Genomic DNA, 19,109 nt, shown 5'->3' with positions numbered 1-19,109 from the left:
AATCTGTGGCACTTTTAAAGCTAGAACGCTCAGTCCCCTCTTAGACCGATTAAGTCAGAATCTCTGGAGCAGATAATCTCCCAATCAGCCATAGTCAGCCATAACATTTTAAGTCAGATCATGTCACTCCTCTCTTCCAAGGAGCTCCAATGGAGCTTCCTATCTCAGAGTAAAAGCCCAAGTCCTTAGAGTGGCCATTGAAGTCCCTGTGATCAAGCTCCTACCATGCCTCTGGCCTTAATTCCTATTCCTCACTCACTTGCTGTTCACTTGCTCACTCCTTGCTGTTGCCTTGTCATTCTAACCACACTCTCATCTTGAGATCCCTTGGCCTTGCTGCTTCCACTGGCAGGAACTCTCTTCCCCCAGTTAACCCACATGGCTCAAGCCCTCACTTTAGGCCTTTTCTTAAATGTGACCTTGGAGTGAGGTCTTTCCTGACCACCTTCTTTAAAGCAGCGTGCAATACAGAGTGATATAATGGACTATGGAGACTCAGAAGGAGGAAGGTGGAAGAGGGGATGAGGGATTTAAAAAACTACATATTGGGTAAATTATACGCTACTTGGGTGATGTGTGCACTAAAATCTCAGGCTCCATCACTCTGTAATTCATCTATGTAACCAAAAACTACTTGTACCCCCCAAAGCTATTGAAATTTTTTAAAAAGAACAAAGAAAAAAAAAAAAAACAGCATGCAAACACACACACTCCCTCTCCTTTCCATAGCACTTAACATCATCTAAAATGTTGTATATTTGTCTTTTTGTTTATTGACTGTCATTTTCATCTCAAATATAAGCTCCCGGAAGGCAGGGATTTTGTTTGTTTGTTTTGCCCAGTGCTTGGTGTTTCCAGTGCTTGGAACGCTGCCTAGCACATAGCAAGCCCTCAGAACACATTTATTATTGCTATTCCAAATGGAAGCTCTGAGCATTCACCTTAATCTACAAACTTCATTGATGGGTCACTGCCTATCCCAAATGTATTCTGTGCTTTCCCATCTCCCTGACTTTGTTCATACATTTTTTTTTCTAATTAGTGTGTCCTTTTTATATTGAAAATCATTTCCTCCATTTCCTGGATGAAATAGATCCTCCTCAAAATTCCTCTAGCTTGTTGTGCCATATCCTGTCTGAAATTAGTGTACTGTGTATAATTATTTATGTAATTATTTCCTTTCTAAGAGTGTACACTACTTGAGAAATTACTCACCAGTGTTTTTTGAATGAACAAATGAGCTTGCCTTTAGAGCTGAGTCAGACATATTTACCAGAAAAAGGAAGACAGGTAATTAAATGGTGGGTTTAAATGGAAAACTCCCTAGCTCCTTTGAAATATTAGAGGCATGTAAGTAAAATGAAAACAGAAGATGATAACATCAAAAAACGATTTTTGGATGGTAAGATCAACTACATAATTAGCTGTCTTGTGAACAATCTAGTTTAGGTAATAGCGAGTTGAAAAAGAATGAATAAATGCATAAATGGACTTGGCGAACCAGACAAAAATTGGACATGACATTCATTTTTAAGGCAGTGAGGTCTTCAGACCTTTCCAGCTAAAAACAGGAAATAACTTCCCAGATTTATTATGATGTCCTTGAGATTGTTTTCTTTTTTATTTTTGAGACAGAGTCTCATTCTGTCACCCAGGCTGGAGTGCAATGGCACAATCTTAGCTCGAGACTGTGAGCCAAGATTGGCTCACTGCAACCTCCTAGGCCCGAGTGATTCTCCTGCCTCTGCTTCCCAGTAACTGTAACTACAGGCTCATGCCACCACACTGGGCTAAATTTTGTATTTTGGTAAAGACAGGGTTTTGTAATGTTGCCCAGGCGGTCTCAAAGTCCTGAGCTCAAGTGATCTGCCAGCCTCGGCCCCTCAAAGTGCTGGGATTATAGGCATGAGCCACTGTGCCTGGCCTATTAGATTATTTTCATGAACTATTCCAAATCTCAGTCTTTCTCTAGAGGATGCTGTCTTATGATAGTGAAAACTATAAATCATTTAGAAGTACTGTACAATCTGAAATTGAAAAATCTCCTTCAAAACTCAATGTTTTCTGGCCAGGCATGGTGGCTCATATCTGTAATCCTAGCACTTTGGGTGGACTAGGCTGGCAAATCACTTGAGGCCAGGAGTTCTAGACCACCCTGGCCAACATGGTGAAACCCCGTCTCTATTTTTAACATTAAAAAAAAAAAAAACAAAAACTCAATGTATTTTTACTCTGTCTTTAGAAACCTTTGCAAACAAGCTATCTAGATTTTTCATGTCAGTGACTCATATCCACAGCTCCCCAAACCTAACATTCTTTCTGGAATGTCCTTTCTAAACCAGTAGGCGCTTTCTTCATCAGCAGGCCCTGATTCTTAGAATCAAAATGTATAAAGCTCAACCTGTGAATGTGTAATTCTTGTTAACCGTGATGTGTCATCAAGTTTTCTTCAGGCTTCCAATGATAAGCAAGATATTGCCAGTTTCAGAGGGAAAATAACAAGTGCTAAATAACTAAAACTAGCAGAGATACCATCTCTGAAAACATTCCAGCTTCAAAGAACACTATGACAGGAAGCATGCATTATAGATGACAGAATTTGTTTTTTTTTTTCTAAAGAATGAGTTTTAAATGTTTTTGCATAAATAGCATCAGAGCAATAACAACACAATAAAAAGAAAGAAAATCTACCAACTTAACTTTCTAACATAAGAAACATATTTCTTAGTTTCTGTTTGTCTATGTGTGTGTGACATGATTTTTAATCTATGTGACCTGGAGGTTCTCAGGCCTATTGTGCAATGGAGTGTCTGCCCATTCTCTAGAAATGGGGAGGAAGAAATCACTGCCTCCTTCTCTGGGGCCTGTATAAATGAGGTGTGGAAGCTTAGGAAGAGCCTAAAATAGTCAAGGGGAATGTGAGAGATGAGGCCCAGAACTAACCTGACGGTATGTGTCACTTGGCTTGATGCATGATGTGGGAGCTCCAGAGATCCAACACTGACTCCAAGACAGAACAGGGTATACCCACGAGAATATCATTTCCATCCATTTAAAGGATAGCTGGAATCTTCATGTTGACAATTATATCAACTAAATCCTCCCTTGCCAAATTATCTAGGCCCTGTGTTATCTGGGTCCTGGGGGTAGTAGGTAGTATAAGATAAATATTGAGGGAAATAAGAAATTGTTTATAATAATATAAAACCCTAAAATTGTTTTGGAGATACAGAGAAGGGCACCAATACTATCCTGTGGAGCTGTAATCTTAAAAGACCCATCGATACCAAAGTCAACCAGAAACTATACTTACTTATAAAACCCCAGCCTCTTCTCCAGTCCATCCTTAATCAGAGTTGGCAGAGCTCTCAAGGAAGACAACTGTTGCAATCCTGGTCTTGTTGCTTCTGGCTGACCTGCCCTGCTTCCTCACATTGACTTGTAACAGGCAGGCCATTCACTCGCCAGCTGACCATGGGGTCTCTAGATTTCCAGCTGTGCCAAACTCTAACAAGTTATAATTCACAGTCTTTGAACTGGTCAAGGACTCTAAAAGAAATAATAGGAACTACAGCCCCTGGCCATCGAGAACAATGAATGATAAGAGGCTGTTCACAATGACCTCTTACCAAGTAGGAATAATAGCTTACACTGATTGTTCCAGAAACAGTGCTGAGCCCTTTACAGAAAACATTTCATTCAACCTTCACAAGCACCCTTGAGGTAAAAAAGCTACTGTCCTTTTTTCTCCAGGAGAAACTGAGACTTATATATGTTATATACCTGGTATAATTACCATGTATATATGGTAATTCGCTTACACAAAATTCCTGTATAGATAGAAGTGGCAGAGCTGGAATTTGAATACAGCAAGCAAAAGAACTTGTACCTAAGGAAACAACTCCTTCCTGTTGGTGAGACTAATACAGGAGACATTTCATAGTTTAGCTTGGAGCTCACAGGCTGTTAGGTCCTGGGCAAGGCATCCTAAATGGTTCATCTCATCATGTGTGCCCTGAGTTGTACTATTTGCTCCTCATGCCAGCCAGAAATGCCCTGGCGTAGAAAATAACCACAAACCTAGTGAAGGTGAAATGGGAGAAGTTCCCTTGTCTCACTTGTAGGGCATGCGATGGGGCTGTGGCCCGCTTCTTCAGTGCCCCCCTGCTCAAACCTCTAGGGGAGCATACAGACACCCCACGGCAGTGTCTAGGGGTGAATGTTTACAGCCGAAGCCCCAGTGGGCATGTGTTACCATGTGCTCTTTTAGTTTAGCTTGTGTTAGTTAGCTCAGTGAGACCCCTGCCTTATCGCAAGAACAGGGGGCTTTCTGTATCCCAGGGCTCTTGCTTTGGTGTACCGGAAGAATTGGATCACGTGTGGGCTTGGAGAATTAGTGCAAGGTTTTATTGAGTAGAAGTAGCTCTCAGCAAATGGGGGAGCCAAAAGGGAGATGATTTTCCCCGGATTTGGGCCACTCGGCATCCCCGGCTCTCCTCGGACTGCCCCAGTCAAACTCCTCCTCCTTCCTCCAGTCCATTGCCTGCCCACGTGCGGTCTGTCATGTGCTCTTCCACCAGCATGCTCCCCTCCACGTCCTCTCGCAGTCCAGCTGCTTGTGTCTTCTTTGACCAATGTGCTGCTCTCGACGTCCAGCGGTTTGTGTGCCTGCCTGCTATGGTGTTGTCCTGGGCCTCATCTTTCACATTCCCTTTGACTATTTTAGAGCTCTTCCTACGCTTCCCACCTCATTTTTACAGGCCCCAGAACAGGGGGCAGTGGCTTCTTCCTACCTCATTTCTAGAGAATGGGCAGACACTCCATGCACAAGCCTGAGAACTTCCAGGTCACACAGATTATAGGCACAGGATGGGGGTATGGTGGGCCAGGGAGGTCTTGGGAAATGCAACATTTGGGCACGAAGGCAGGAGTGCCTGTCCTCACCAAGGTTTGTGAGCACCGGCAGGTGGGCAGAGCCCTAGCCAGGGACGCCCCCCTTCCCTTCCCAGCACTTCCCCGCTCCCCTTCCGTATCAGTGTGATTCGTCTGGGACAGAAAAGGGAACTAAGCCTCCAGGAGAAAGGTCCTTGTGACAAGTTCGCAACCTGATTACAGTATGAGGAAATGATTTTGGATGTCCCAATCAGCTGGGATTAGAGAAGAGCAGCTGCTGCTTCAGCAAAGCTGCTCCACAGGTATGGATGTCCCTATGTCTGTTCATGTATTTTCCCAGGGCCCAAGAAAAATCTAGTGTCTCCTTTGCAGGCAATAAATGTGTCCATTGCAAGTGATGGTAAGAGGGGGTGTTTGTCAGGTGGAAAGCACAAGGAATATGCAGAGGAAATAAAGAAAGGAGAGGAGAAATAAGAGCGACAAGGGAGAAGAAACAAAAGAGAAGCCACATAGGGCAGAGCCCTGTATGTGAAGCTCTTCGTTTCTCAACATACCCGTTACCAAAGCCTGACTGCAGCGCCAGCACTAGGGAGGTGTTCTGATGGAATTGCTCACATGCTGACCCTTCTCTGCTGCTCTGTCCCGGCCCATCAAGTTTCTCCTTTTTCTCCTGCCCTTCCTTCCCCATTCTGCCACTCTCTTTCCTTTTTCCATCTCTTAATCACTTACTTTTTTCTTCTCTATTTTCTCACCCTGTAAATGCTTTACTCAGAAGCAGGCAGCACTGGAAGAGCTGCTAGCCCTGGCTGTGGGGTGTGGCTCATTACTATGTTGTTGTACTAGGAAATGGACTGAGTGAAATCAAGCAAGTGCGAAGCATTCAGCACCCTTATTCTCATTGCGGTTAGGTCCTAGGTCAGAATTTGATAACATCCTAACACTTTCAATGGTATAACTCAGTCCTGAAGTCCTTGCCTACTCCACCCAGGTCCCTGTGACAGCCTTTGATCTTTATCACATGTAACATTTTGCAATCCCACTGCTGTAGGGGAAAGATGTTTATGTGCAATGGGAATCTGTGATTCAGTGCTGTTACTCTGATTTCTTCTGAGATCTTTGCTGGTGTTTGGGAGCTTTCGTGTTCTTGAAATTGTATATTGGTGTGATTAGTTTGGACTCAGTTTCAAGAGCATTAAGATAATCTCTTTACTGCCAGAGGAAAGTATGTTTTGAGGGAATATATTCAGAGGGATAAGATGCAATGCCTTTATATATAAAGTTGCACAACATTAGGTGGTGAAAATTCACTTTCTAGCACTATTAGGAAGTCATTCATTCATTGGACACATACTTAAATATATCAGAAGTTATATATGCTATGAATAAAAATAAAACATGGTAAAGGGATAGAAAATGTAGGGAAGGCTATTTTAGATAAGGTGGACAGGGATGGCCTTCCTGAAAAAGTAACATTTAAACAGACCCCTGGAAAAAGTAAGGTAGTGAGCCTTGAAAACATCTGCGGAAGAGTAATGTTCCGGGTGGAAAGAACAGCAGATGTGATGGCCCTGAGGTGGAAATGAGCTTGATGAATTTGAAGACTAGAAAGAGGGCGAATCAAGTTAGAAAAGACTCAGGAAAAAAGCAGTACTTGCGAGGTCATAAAGGTATGCAGAGCTTGGTAGGCTCTATTTCATAGTTGTCAATGTCTTGTAAATGTGATGAGAAATCACCGGAGGATTTGGGCAGGAGAATGACATAATCTGCTCTATGTTTTATAAAGATTACTCTGGCCTCTGATTAAATAGTAGACATAAGAGAGCAGGGAGAGAAGCAGGAAAGCAGGGAGAGAAGCAGGAAGGCTGTTAAAGTAGCCAAAGTAAGAGAGGGTAGGAACTGTCAGGATTGGGATATATTTTGTAAATAGAGACAAGAGGCTCACTCTGACTTTGTCTCCTTTAACTGGGTCAAGTTTGTGTGGCATTTCCTCCACCAAGGTTGCTGTTCACCAGCAAGACCCCGTCATTGCACTCATTCACTTGAAAACTAGACAGGTATATTTCTGCAATTAGAAAAACATGATGATGCTTTGGGTGTGAGGGAAAGAGAAGATTCAAAATCACCCCTAGGTGTTTAGCCTGAGCAACGGGTGAATCATGGAGCCATTTACTGAGATTGGAAAAGTTTGGGAGGAAGGTAGTAAATCCAGTGCTCAGTGTTGAACATATTACGTTTGAGATGGCCTAAGACATCCAAGTGGAGATGCCAAGTAGGCAGTTGTAAAGCAATTCTGAAGCTCGTTGAGAGGTGCTATTTGCTAACTAAAACGCAAAATAAATTCAGCCCCTGGCAAGGGCACTGCACTCTCTATCTGGCAGAGCCCTGTTCTCTGTTTCAATTCTATAGGTCAGGGACTGTTAGATGAGATGTCAAGGGATCACCTGGTTTATGGGGTTCACAATCCTATCCTCTGATACTGCCTCTTGAGCAATTAAAATCTGACATTTAAGAAGGGCTCGTTGACAGGCATGGTGGCTTACATCCGTAATCCTAGCACTTTTGGAGGCTGAGGCAGGTGGATGGCTTGAGCCCAGGAGTTTCGAGACTAGCCAGGGCAATGTGGTGAAACCTCATCTCTACAAAAAATACCAAAAAACTTAGCCAGGCATGGTGATGAGCACCTGTAGTCCCAGCTACTTGGGAGGCTGAGGTGGGAGGATCACTGGAGCCCAGGAGGTTGAGGCTGCAGTGAGCTGTGTTCATGCCATTGCACTCCCGACTGTGTAGCAGAGTAAGACTCTGTCTCAACAACAACAACAAAAAGAAGAGCCTAAACTAGTGAGACTATGTGCTCCTTAAATATTGTCCCTAACCTAGGCAGAAACTCTGGACAACAGAGGCAGCTGAACACAAGGAACGCCTGTTCCATAATATCTGCAGATCAGTTTCAGGCATCCTAACCTTTTTCAGAGGATGTGGTGAGTCACAGATTTAAAGATATGGAGTGTTGATTCTGAATGAGGAAAGGCCACCTTGAAAGAGCATACTATTCAAATGCTGATGGATGGAAGCCCAGAACTTATGCCATGGGGTCACATCACCTGACATGATGAACTGGATTGTTGACAGGGCACTGAGATCCAAGAGTTGCATCATACTCAGAAAAATTGAGGATATATGCCTTAGGATACTTTAGAGTATATAACAGGATAAGTGAATAAATGAAGCATAGCATGACATTTCAATAATCAATACAGGCTTTGCTCACAATATTTTTTCATGAGATGTTTTGCCAGAATTACCAAATTAGCCAAAACTCCTTTAACATTATAATGCTCACATAGCTGATCTTGCAAGGACTCCTTTGTGAAGACAGTACCATCTATCCTTTCTAGAGGTAACACCTTCTGAGAAGGAACATAGAGACCTGGGTACACAGCATCTGTACCATGAGAAAGTCTGATTGAAGAAGGTGTCAGTAGATTTCTCATGATATTTCTCCAGACATTGAAAGCTTATAAGGCTCACTCTGACTCTGACTTTGTCTCGTTTAACTGGGTCAAGTCTATTTGGCATCTCCTCGACCAAGGTTGCTGTTCACCAGCAAGACCTCATCATTGCATTCTTTCACTTGGAAACTGGACAGGTATATTTGTGCAATTACAAAAATATGTAAAAACTTGCTTATCATATCAAACAAGGTTTCTTTACATCAGTTGCATGTACTGTGTCATTTGTGTCCTTGGCATTATTAACAAAGGCATAGGCTTTCAATCAGTGATATTAGAGTTTTGAATTCAGCCTGCCACTTATTGCTCTGGTGGGTAAACTTGGATTACTGTAAAATTAGAATGATAATAGTACCAACCTTATAATGTTGTTATGAGAATTAAATGAGGTAATACCCTCAGAAAGATTAATAGAGTATCTAGAATATAGTAAACACAATAAATGTTTGCTATTATTATGACGATGATGAACATTATTAATTTAAAGCCTATTGGAAAACAGACTGTTGGAACTATAGATCCAATACAAATAAGATACTTAAGTAGACCCATCATCAAGTTTCTGCAGTCAGTTAACACTATACTATTTGTAATTTTAGAGAATAGAGTTTAGTATAAATCTTGACCCAGTTCAAGGTTGTCAGTGATTTTTTTTTATTGAGGTGAAATTCACATAACATAATATTAACTTTTCTTTTTTTGAGACAGGGTCTTGCTCTGTCACCCAGGCTGGAGCGTGGTGGTGCAGTCATGGTTCACTGCAGCCTCAACTTCCTGGGCTCAAGTGATCCTCCTGCCTCAGCCTCCCAAGTAGCTGGGACTACAGGTATTCACCACTGTGCCTGGCTAATAGAATTAACCATTTTGAAGTGTACGATTCAGTGGCGTTTAGCACATTCACAATGTTTTGCAACCATCATCGCTATCTAGTTCCTGACCGTTTTCATCACCCCTGAGGAAGACCCCCTATCCTTTAAGCAGTCACTCTCCATTCCTCTCTCCCCGCAGCCACTGGCAACCACCGAACTGCTTTCTGTCTCCATGGATTTACCTATTCTGGATATTTCATGTAATGGAATAATACCACACGCAACGTTTTGTTTCTGGCTTCTTTCATGTACAGCAACTTACTATGGAAGATGAAGCTGCAGACTCCCAAAAGAATCTCCATCCCTTCATCTCTGATAGGCTTGGAATTTTCCAGTGCTTCTAATGGAGACTCTGATCGCCAGGACCTCAGATTCTGTCCTCTGTTAATAAAGTACTTGAATCAACAGTGGATGGGTTCTTGGGAAAACTTCAGGAAGTTCTAAATTATTTGAATATATCAAGTATCGGAGACAAAGGATGCCCTTTAGATCTATAGATCTTGGCAATCATGCAGTTCAACCCTGTCATTTTATAGAGAAGGACTTTGAGGCATAATATTGTTTTCTTTGGCTACTGTAAGACACATACAACCCTTGATGCGCTTATTTTTAAAAGTTCCTCTTATGAGGTTATATAATGTTCTAGTGCCTAATGAAAGACACAGTCCCCAACTTCAAGCTGCCTACAGTCCACTGGAGGAAAAAGACAAATGATCAGACATTAAAATGCAATATATAGGGAGGTCACTTCCAAAATGGCTGAATAGGAGCACCTCCAGTCTATAGCTCCCAATGAGATCAATGTAGAAGACAGGTGATTTCTGCATCATTTCTAGCTGAGGTACCTCGTTCATCTCATTGGAACTGGCTGGATAGTGGATGCAGCCCACAGAGGGTGAGCTGAAGCAGGGCGGGGCATCACCTCACCCGGGAAGCACAAGGGGTTGGGGGATTTCCCTTTCCTAGCCAAGGGAAGCCATAAGTGACTGTACCTAGAGAGGCGGTACACTCCTCCCCAAACACTGCACTTTTCCCATGGTCTTTGCAACCGCCAGACCAGGAGATCCCCTCCTGTGCCTGGCATGGCAGGTCCCATGCCTACGGAACCTTGCTCACTGCTAGTGTAGCAGTCTGAGAACAACCTGAGACATGGGAGCTTGGTGGGGGAAGGGGTGTCCACCATTGCTGAGGCTTGAGTAGGCGGCTCTGTGCTCACAGTGTAAACAAAGTGGCAGGGAAGCTCAAACTGGGCAGAGCCCACCGCAACTCAGCAAGCCCTACTGCCTCTCTAGATTCCATCCTTGGGAGCAGGGCATATCTGAACAAAAGGCAGCAGATAGCTTCTCCACTTAAACATCCCTGCCTGACAGCTCTGAGGAGAGCAGTGGTTCTCCCAGCATGACGTTTGAGCTCCAATAACAGACAGATGGCCTCCTCAAGTGGGTCCCTTACCCCCATGTAACCTGACTGGGAGACATCTCCCAGTAGGGGTGGACAGACACCTCATACAGGCAGGTGCCTCTCTGGGACAAAGCTTCCAGAGGAAGGATCAGGCAACATTATTTGCTGTTCTGCAGCCTCTGTTGGTGATACCCAGGCAAACAGGGTCTGGAGTGGACCTCCAGCAAACTCCAGCAGACCTGCAGCTGAGGGGCCTGTCTGTTAGAAGGAAAACTAACAAACAGAAAGGAATAGCATCAACATCAACAATAAGCACATCCACACCAAAACCCCATTTGTAGGTCCCCAACATCAAAGACCAAAGTTAGATAAAACCACAAAGATGGGGAGAAACCAGAGCAGAAAGGCTGAAAATTCCAAAAACCAGAATGTGTCTTCTCCTCCAAAGGCATACAACTCCTTGCCAGCAAGGGAACAAAACTGGATGGAGAATGAGTTTGATGAGTTGATAGAGGTAGGCTTCAGAAGGTTGGTAATAACAAACTTCTCTGAGCTAAAGGAGCATGTTCTAACTGATTGCAAGGAAGCTAAAAACCTTGAAAAAAGGTTAGACAAATGGCTAACTAGAATAACCAGTGTGGAGAAGAGCTTAAATGACCTGATGGAGCTGAAAGCCACAGTACAAGAACTTCGTGAAGCACACATAAGCTTCAATAGCCGATTCGACCAAGTGGAAGAAAGGGTATCAGTGATTGAAGATCAAATTAATGAAATAAAGTAAGAAGACAAGATTAGAGAAAAAACAGTGAAAACAAACAATCAAAGCCTCCAAGAAATATGGGACTATGTGCAAAGACCAAATCTACATTTGATTGGTGTACCTGAAAGTGATGGGGAGAAAGGAACCAAGTTAGAAAACACTCTTCAGGTTATTACCCAGAAGAACTTCCCCTACCTAGCAGGACAGGCCAACATTCAAATTCAGGAAATACAGAGAACACCACAAAGATACTCCTCAACAAGAGCAACCCCAAGACACATAATCATCAGATTCACCAAGGTTGAAATGAAGGAAAAAATGTTAAGGGCAGCCAGAGAGAAAGGTCGGGTTACCCATGAAGGGAAGCCCATCAGACTAACACTGGATCTCTCTGCAGACTAACAGTGGATCTCTCTACAGGCCAGAAGAGCATGGGGGCCAATATTGAACATTCTTAAAGAAAAGAATTTTCAACCCAGAATTTTATATCCAGCCAAACTAAGCTTCATAAGTGAAGGAGAAATAAAATCCTTTACAGACAAGCAAATGCCGAGAGATTTTGTCTCTACCAGGCCTGCCTGATAAGAGCTCCTGAAGGAAGTACTAAACATGGATAGGAAGAACTGGTACCAGCCACCGCAAAAACATGCCAAATTGTAAAGACCATCAACGCTATGAAGCAACTGCATCAATTAATGGGTGAAATAGCCAGCTATCATCATAATGACAGCATCAGATTCACACATAACAATATTAACCTAAAATGTAAATGGGCTAAATGACACAATTAAAAGACACAGACTGTCAAATTGGATAAAGAATCAAGACCCATCAGTGTGCTGTATTCAGGAGATCCATCTCGTGTGCAAAGACACACATAGGCTCAAAATAAAGGGATGGAGGAAGATCTACCAAGCAAATGGAAAGCAAAAAAAAGCAGAGGTTGCAATCCTGGTCTCTGATAAAACAGACTTTAAACCAACAAAGATAAAAAGAGACAAAGAAGGCCATTACATAATGGTAAAGGAATCAATGCAACAAGAAGAGCTAACTATCCTAAATATATATGCACCCAATACAGGAGCACCCAGATTCATAAAGCAAGTCCTTCGAGATCTACAAAAAGACTTAGACTCCCACACAATAATAGTGGGAGACTTTAACACCCCACTGTCAATATTTGGTAGATCAGCAAGATAGAAAATTAACAAAGATATTCAGGACTTGAACTCAGCTCTGGACCAAGTGGACCTTATAGACATCTACGGAACTCTCTATCCAAAATCAACAGAATATAAATTCTTCTCAGCATCACATTGCACTTATTCTGATATTGACCACATAATTGGAAGTAAAGCATTCCTCAGCAAATGTAAAAGAACAGAAATCACAACAAACTGTCTCTCAGACCAGAGTGCAATCAAATTAGAACTCAGCATTAAGAAATTCACGCAAAACTGCACAACTACATGGAAACTGAACAGCCTGCTCCTGAATGACTACTGGGTACATAACAAAATGAAGGCACAAATAAAGATGTTCTTTGAAACCAATGAGAACAAACACACAACGTACCCGAATCTCTGTGACACATTTAAAGCAGTGTGTAGAGGGACATTTATAGCACTAAATGCCCACAAGGGAAAGCAGGAGAGATCTAAAATCAACACCCTAACATCACAATTAAAAGAACTAGAGAAGCAAGAGCAAACAAATTCAAAAGCTAGCAGAAGACAAGAAAAAGCTAAGATCAGAGCAGAATGAAGGAGATAGAGACACAAAAAACCCTTCAAAAAAAAAAAAAAATCAATGAATCCAGGCGCTGGCTTTTTGAAAAGATCAACAAAATAGATAGACCACTGGCAAGACTAATAAAGAGGAAAAGAGAAGAATTAAATAGAAGCAATAAAAAGTGATAAAGGGGATATCACCACTGATCCCACAGAAATACAAACTACCATATAAACACCTCTATGCAAATAAACTAGAAAATGTAGAAGAAATGGATAAATTTCTGGACACATACACCCTCCCAAGACTAAACCAGGAAGAAGTTGAATCTCTGAATAGACCAATAATGGGTTTTGAAATTGAGGCAATAATTAATAGCCTACCAACACAAAAAAGTCCAAGACAAGATGGATTCACAGCCGAATTCTACCAGAGGTACAAAGAGGAGCTGGTACTATTCCTTCTGAAACTATTCCAATCACAGAAAAAGAGGGAATCCTCCCTAACTCATCTTACGAGGCCAGCATCATCCTGATACCAAAACCTGGCAGAGACACAATGACAACAAAAAAAGAAAATTTCAGGCCAACATTCCTGATGAACATTGATGCAAAAATCCCCAATAAAATACTGGCAAACCAAATCCAGCAGTACATCAAAAAGCTTATCCACCAAGATCAAGTTGGCTTCATCCCTGGGATGCAAGGCTGGTTCAACATACGCAAATCAATATGTGTAATCCATCATATAAACAGAAAAAACAACAAAAACTACATGATTATTTCAATAGATGCACAAAAGGCCTTCAACAAAATTCAACAGCCTTTCATACTAAAAACTCTCAATAAACTAGGTATCGATGGAACGTATCTCAACATAATAAGAGCTATTTATGACAAACCCACAGCCAATATGATACTGAATGGGCAAAAACTGGAGGCATTCCCTTTGAAAACTGGCACAAGACAAGGATGCCCCTCACACCACTCCTATTCAACATAGTATTGAAAGTTCTGGCCAGGGCAATCAGGCAAGAGAAAGAAATAAAAGGTATTCAAATAGGAAGAGAGGAAGTCAAATTGTCTCTGTTTGTAGATGACATGATTGTTTATTTAGAAAACCCTATTGTCTCAGTTCCAAATCTCCTTAAGCTGATAAGCAACTTCAGCAAAGTCTCAGGATACAAAATCAGTGTGCAAAAATCACAAGCATTCCTACACACCAATAATAGACAAACAGAGAGCCAAATAATGAGTGAACTCCCATTCACAATTGCTACAAAGAAAATAAAATACCTAGGAATCCAACTTACAAGGGATGTGAAGGACCTCTTCAAGGAGAACTACAAACCACTGCTCAAGGAAATAAGAGAAGACACAAACAAATGGAAAAACATTCCAAGCTCATGGATAGGAAGAATCAGTATCATGAAAATGGCCTTACTACCGAAAGTAATTTATAGATTCAATGGCATCCCTATCAAGCTACCACTGACCTTCTTCACAGAATTAGAAAAAACTACTTTACACTTCATATGGAACCAAAAAAGAGCCCCCATAACCAAGACAATGCTGGGCAAGAGAACAAAGCTGGAGGCATCACACTACTTGACTTCAAACTTCACTACAAGGCTATAGTAACCAAAACAGCATGGTACTGGTACCAAAACAGATATATAGGCCAATGGAACAGGACGGAGGCCGCAGAAATAATACCACACATCTACCCACCATCTGATCTTTGACAAATCTGACACACACAAGCAATGGGGAGAAGATTTCCTATTTAATAAATGGTGTTGAGAAATCAGGCAAGAGAAAGAAATAAAGGGTATTCAAGAAGAGAGGAAGTCAAATTGTCTCTGTTTGCAGGCTAGCCGTATGCAGAAAACTGAAACTGAACCCCTTCCTTACGCCTTATACAAAAATCAACTCAAGATGGATCAAAGACTTAAACGTAAGACCTAGGACCATAAAATTCCTAGAAGAAGGCCAGGCACGGTGGCTCACACCTGTAATCCCAGCACTTTGGGAGGCCAAGATGGACGGATCATGAGGTCAGGAGATCGAGACCATCCTGGCTAACATGGTGACACCCCATCTCTATTAAAAATACAAAAAAATTAGCTGGGCATGGTGGTGGTTGCCTGTAGTCCCAGCTACTTGGGAGGCTGAGGCGGGAGAATGGCGTGAACCTAGGAGGCAGAGCTTGCAGTAAGCAGAGACCGCACCACTGCATTCCAGCCTGGGTGACAGAGTGAGACTCTGTCTTAAAAAAAAAAAAAAAAAAAAAAAAAAAATCCTAGAAGAAAACCTGGGGAATACCATTCAGGACACAGGCATGGGCAAACACTTCATGTCTAAAACACTAAAAGCAATGGCAACAAAAGCCAAAATAGACAAATGGGATCTAATTAAACTAAAGAACTTCTGCACAACAAAAGAAACTATCAGTATGGCTGGGCGCAGTGGCTCAAGCCTATAATCCCAGCACTTTGGGAGGCCGAGATGGGCGGATCACAAGGTCAGGAGATCGAGACCGTCCTGGCTAACCCGGTGAAACCCCATCTCTACTTAAAAAAAATACAAAAAACTAGCCGGGTGAGGTGGCGGGCGCCTGTAGTCCCAGCTACTCAGGAGGCTGAGGCAGGAGAATGGTGTGAACCCAGGAGGCAGAGCTTGCAGTGAGCTGAGATCCGGCCACTGCACTCCAGCCTGGGCGACAGAGCGAGGCTCCGTCTCAAAAAAAAAAAAAAAAAAAGAAAGAAACTATCAGTAGAGTGAACAGGCAACCTACAGAATGGGAGAAGAGTTTTGCAATCTATTCATCTGACAATGGGCTAACATCCAGAATCTACAAGGAACTTAAACAAATGTACAAGAAAAAAGCAAATAACCCCATTAAAAAATTGGCAAAGTATATGTACAGACACTTCTCAAAAGAAGACACTTATGTAGCCAACAGACATGAAAAAATGCTCATCATCACTGGTCATTAGAGAAATGCAAATAAAAACCACAATGAGATACCATCTCATGCCAGCTACAATGGCAACCATTAAAAAGTCAGGAAACAACAGATGCTGGAAAGGTTGTCAAAAAATAGGAAAACTTTTATACTGTTGATTGGAGTATAAATTAGTTCAACCATTGTGGAAGTCAGTGTGGCCATTCCTCAAGGATCTAGAACTAGAAATACCATTTGACCCAGCAATCCCATTACTGGGCATATTCCCAAATTATAAATCATTGTACGATAAAGACACATGCACACGTATGTTTATTGCAGCACTACTCACAATAGGAAAGACTTGGAACCAACCCAAATGTCCATCAGTGATAGACTGAATTAAGAAAATGTGGCACATACACATCATGGAATACTATAGGGACATGGATGAAGCTGGAAACCATCATTCTCAGCAAACTGTCACAAGATCAGAAAACCAAACACCACATGTTCTCACTCATAAGTGGGAGTTGAACAATGAGAACACGTGGATAGAGGGAGGGGAACATCACACACCGGGGCCTGTGGCAGGTGGGAAGCTAGGGGAGGGATAACATTAGGAGAAATACCTAATGTAGGTGATGGGTTGATGGGTGCAGCAAACCACCATCGCACTTGTATACCTATGCAACAGAACTGCACGTTTTGCACATGTAACTGAGAACTTATAGTAATAATTTTTAAAATGCGATATCATAGGTGCTGTGACTGAATGACGCACAGGGTGCTGCGAGAGCACATATGAAGCTATCCAGCCCCACGGGACGCGTTGTAGGAACAGTCCTCATATAGATGTTCCCAACACATGATGGTTCAACTTAAGATTTTTCGATTTTATGATAGCGCAAAAGCAATAGGGATTCAGCAGAAATCATCCTTTGAATTTTGAATTTCAATCTTTTCCTGGGCTAGCGATAATCAGTTTTATATTCTTACATGGGATATTCCACATTTTATTATAAAATAGGCTTTGTGTTAGATAATTATGCTCAACTGTAGGCTAATGTAAGTGTTCTGAGCACATTTAAGGTAGGCTGGGCTAAACGATGATGTTTGGGAGGTCAGGTATGTGAAATGCATTCTTGACTTAGAATATTCTCTACTCATGATGGATAGATTAGGATGTAACCCTACTCTAAGTGAAAGAGCATCTGTACTCTATCTGCCTTCCACAAAATAACAAGTTATTGCAGTGCTAGTGGAAAAGCAAATTTTATGCATCACAAAGCAATATTTTTTAGAATGTGAAACAGTTGTTGGCTTCAGAGACTATGCTAATTTATTATCAGAAAAAGAGAGCACTGTTACCATAGGTGTTTCTCCTTACATTGCTGGTTTCTGTCTGGACACCAATGCCACGTGGCATTAAGGTACAGATTGTCCCTAAAGATAATGTTTCCTGTTGAGTGGAACTACACAGTTACTGACCAGGAAATCCTTGCTGGTATTGTGGGAGTTATTCTATCTGACTAAACTCTAACAGCTTAAACTCACCACAGGCTCTGGGGGGGATTCTATTCTAAGAGTAAACATGGTCTCTTAATTACATTCTGTCTCAACTCTTTGCTCCAACCATGACTTTACCCCCATTGTTTGCAACATACAAGTGTTGTCACACTTGACCTTGTCATCTATGCTCAATATCAGTCCCTAACTGGATATCAGCTGATAATATTACAAGTCCTCCAGCATTATGGGCACACCCATTTTCATAATGGCAAATACAAATGGCTCTGAGCACCATCTCTCATCTCTCTTCTTCCTCAGGGACTCTTGGGTCTTTCACTTCTGCTAGTCACTTCTTCTGACATCCTGTTTTTGCTGAATTATTGATCCTTGCTCTTGGTCTCACCTTCTGTATGTGTTTCTCCTTTTCTGCACCACATCACCGCATGTTGGACACTTCTGATCTCCATTTCCCAAAATACTATTGACTAAGCAATATCAAAATACTGGGAGACAACTGAATGGTTTCTATTGCAGAAAAGGAAAGCAAATGATTTAAAATGGAATATTTCAGTACGCTCCAAAGTCCTTTTGTCCACTTATCTCTAGTCATTTTTCTTCCCCATTTCTATTTTTTCTTCCCTAATTTTTCCCAGAACTCAAATGTCCTCCCACTCTATTATTATGCAGAGCTCAGTACCTTTTGCTTCTACCCCAAACTCTGCTACTGACCAACTTTTGTACTTACCAAAATGGCCTCATAAATAAATAGCCATTTGCTTTGGAACACTATACTTGAACAGCACAAAGTACCTGTAGAGACTTTACAACTTGTCCTTGCTTTAGCAAGATTAAATGATCAGGCAGTGGTTCTTAGAGTCCCCCAACCAACAGCATTGGCATCCCCTAGGAACTTGGTAGCATTTCAAGGTCTCAGGTCCCACCATAGACCTACCGATTGCGAAGCCCATCCACAAGCCCTCCAGGTGATTCTGATGCATGCTAAAGCTTGAGAATCCCTGACTTAGGCAAACTTTGAGTTTATGTATTTGTAATAGGCACATATATAGAGATCCTACTTCATTTTTAATTGTTGTATGAATTTAATGATTCCATGCTCATGGACATTTAGGTTGCTTCCAATTTTTGTTTTTGTTAGTTTGTCTGTTTGTTTTGAGATGGAGTCTCGCTCTGTCACCCAGGTGGGAGTGCAGTGGTGTGTTCTTGGCTCACTGCAACCTCTGCCTCCCAGGTTCAAGTGATTCTCCCACCTCAGCCTCCCAAGTAGCTGCATCTACAGGCTCCTGCCACCACACCCAGCTAATTTTAACGAGGCTGGTCTCAAACTCCTGATTTCAAGTGATCTGCCCACCTCGGCCTCCCAAAGTGTTGAGATTACAGCCAACTTCCAATTTTAATACCTGAACAAACACTAGAAGTGTGCGTGGAAAAATAAAAACAATTATGAAAAGATCTAGCTATTTTTTGATA

At 42.0% G+C, this 19,109-nt stretch overlaps 1 protein-coding gene across 1 annotated transcript in view; it reads right to left on the bottom strand.

The window, feature by feature from the left end:
- Nucleotides 1–19,109, bottom strand: part of LOC105490648 (SECIS binding protein 2 like) — a 98,255-nt gene that overhangs the window by 70,928 nt on the left and 8,218 nt on the right. The window lies entirely within an intron of this gene.

This window comes from Macaca nemestrina, chromosome 7 (assembly GCF_043159975.1).
Source record: "Macaca nemestrina isolate mMacNem1 chromosome 7, mMacNem.hap1, whole genome shotgun sequence".
NCBI lineage: Eukaryota > Metazoa > Chordata > Mammalia > Primates > Cercopithecidae > Macaca > Macaca nemestrina.
The sequence above is the reverse complement of the archived record's forward strand: the minus strand, read 5'-3'. Positions and strand labels throughout refer to the sequence as shown.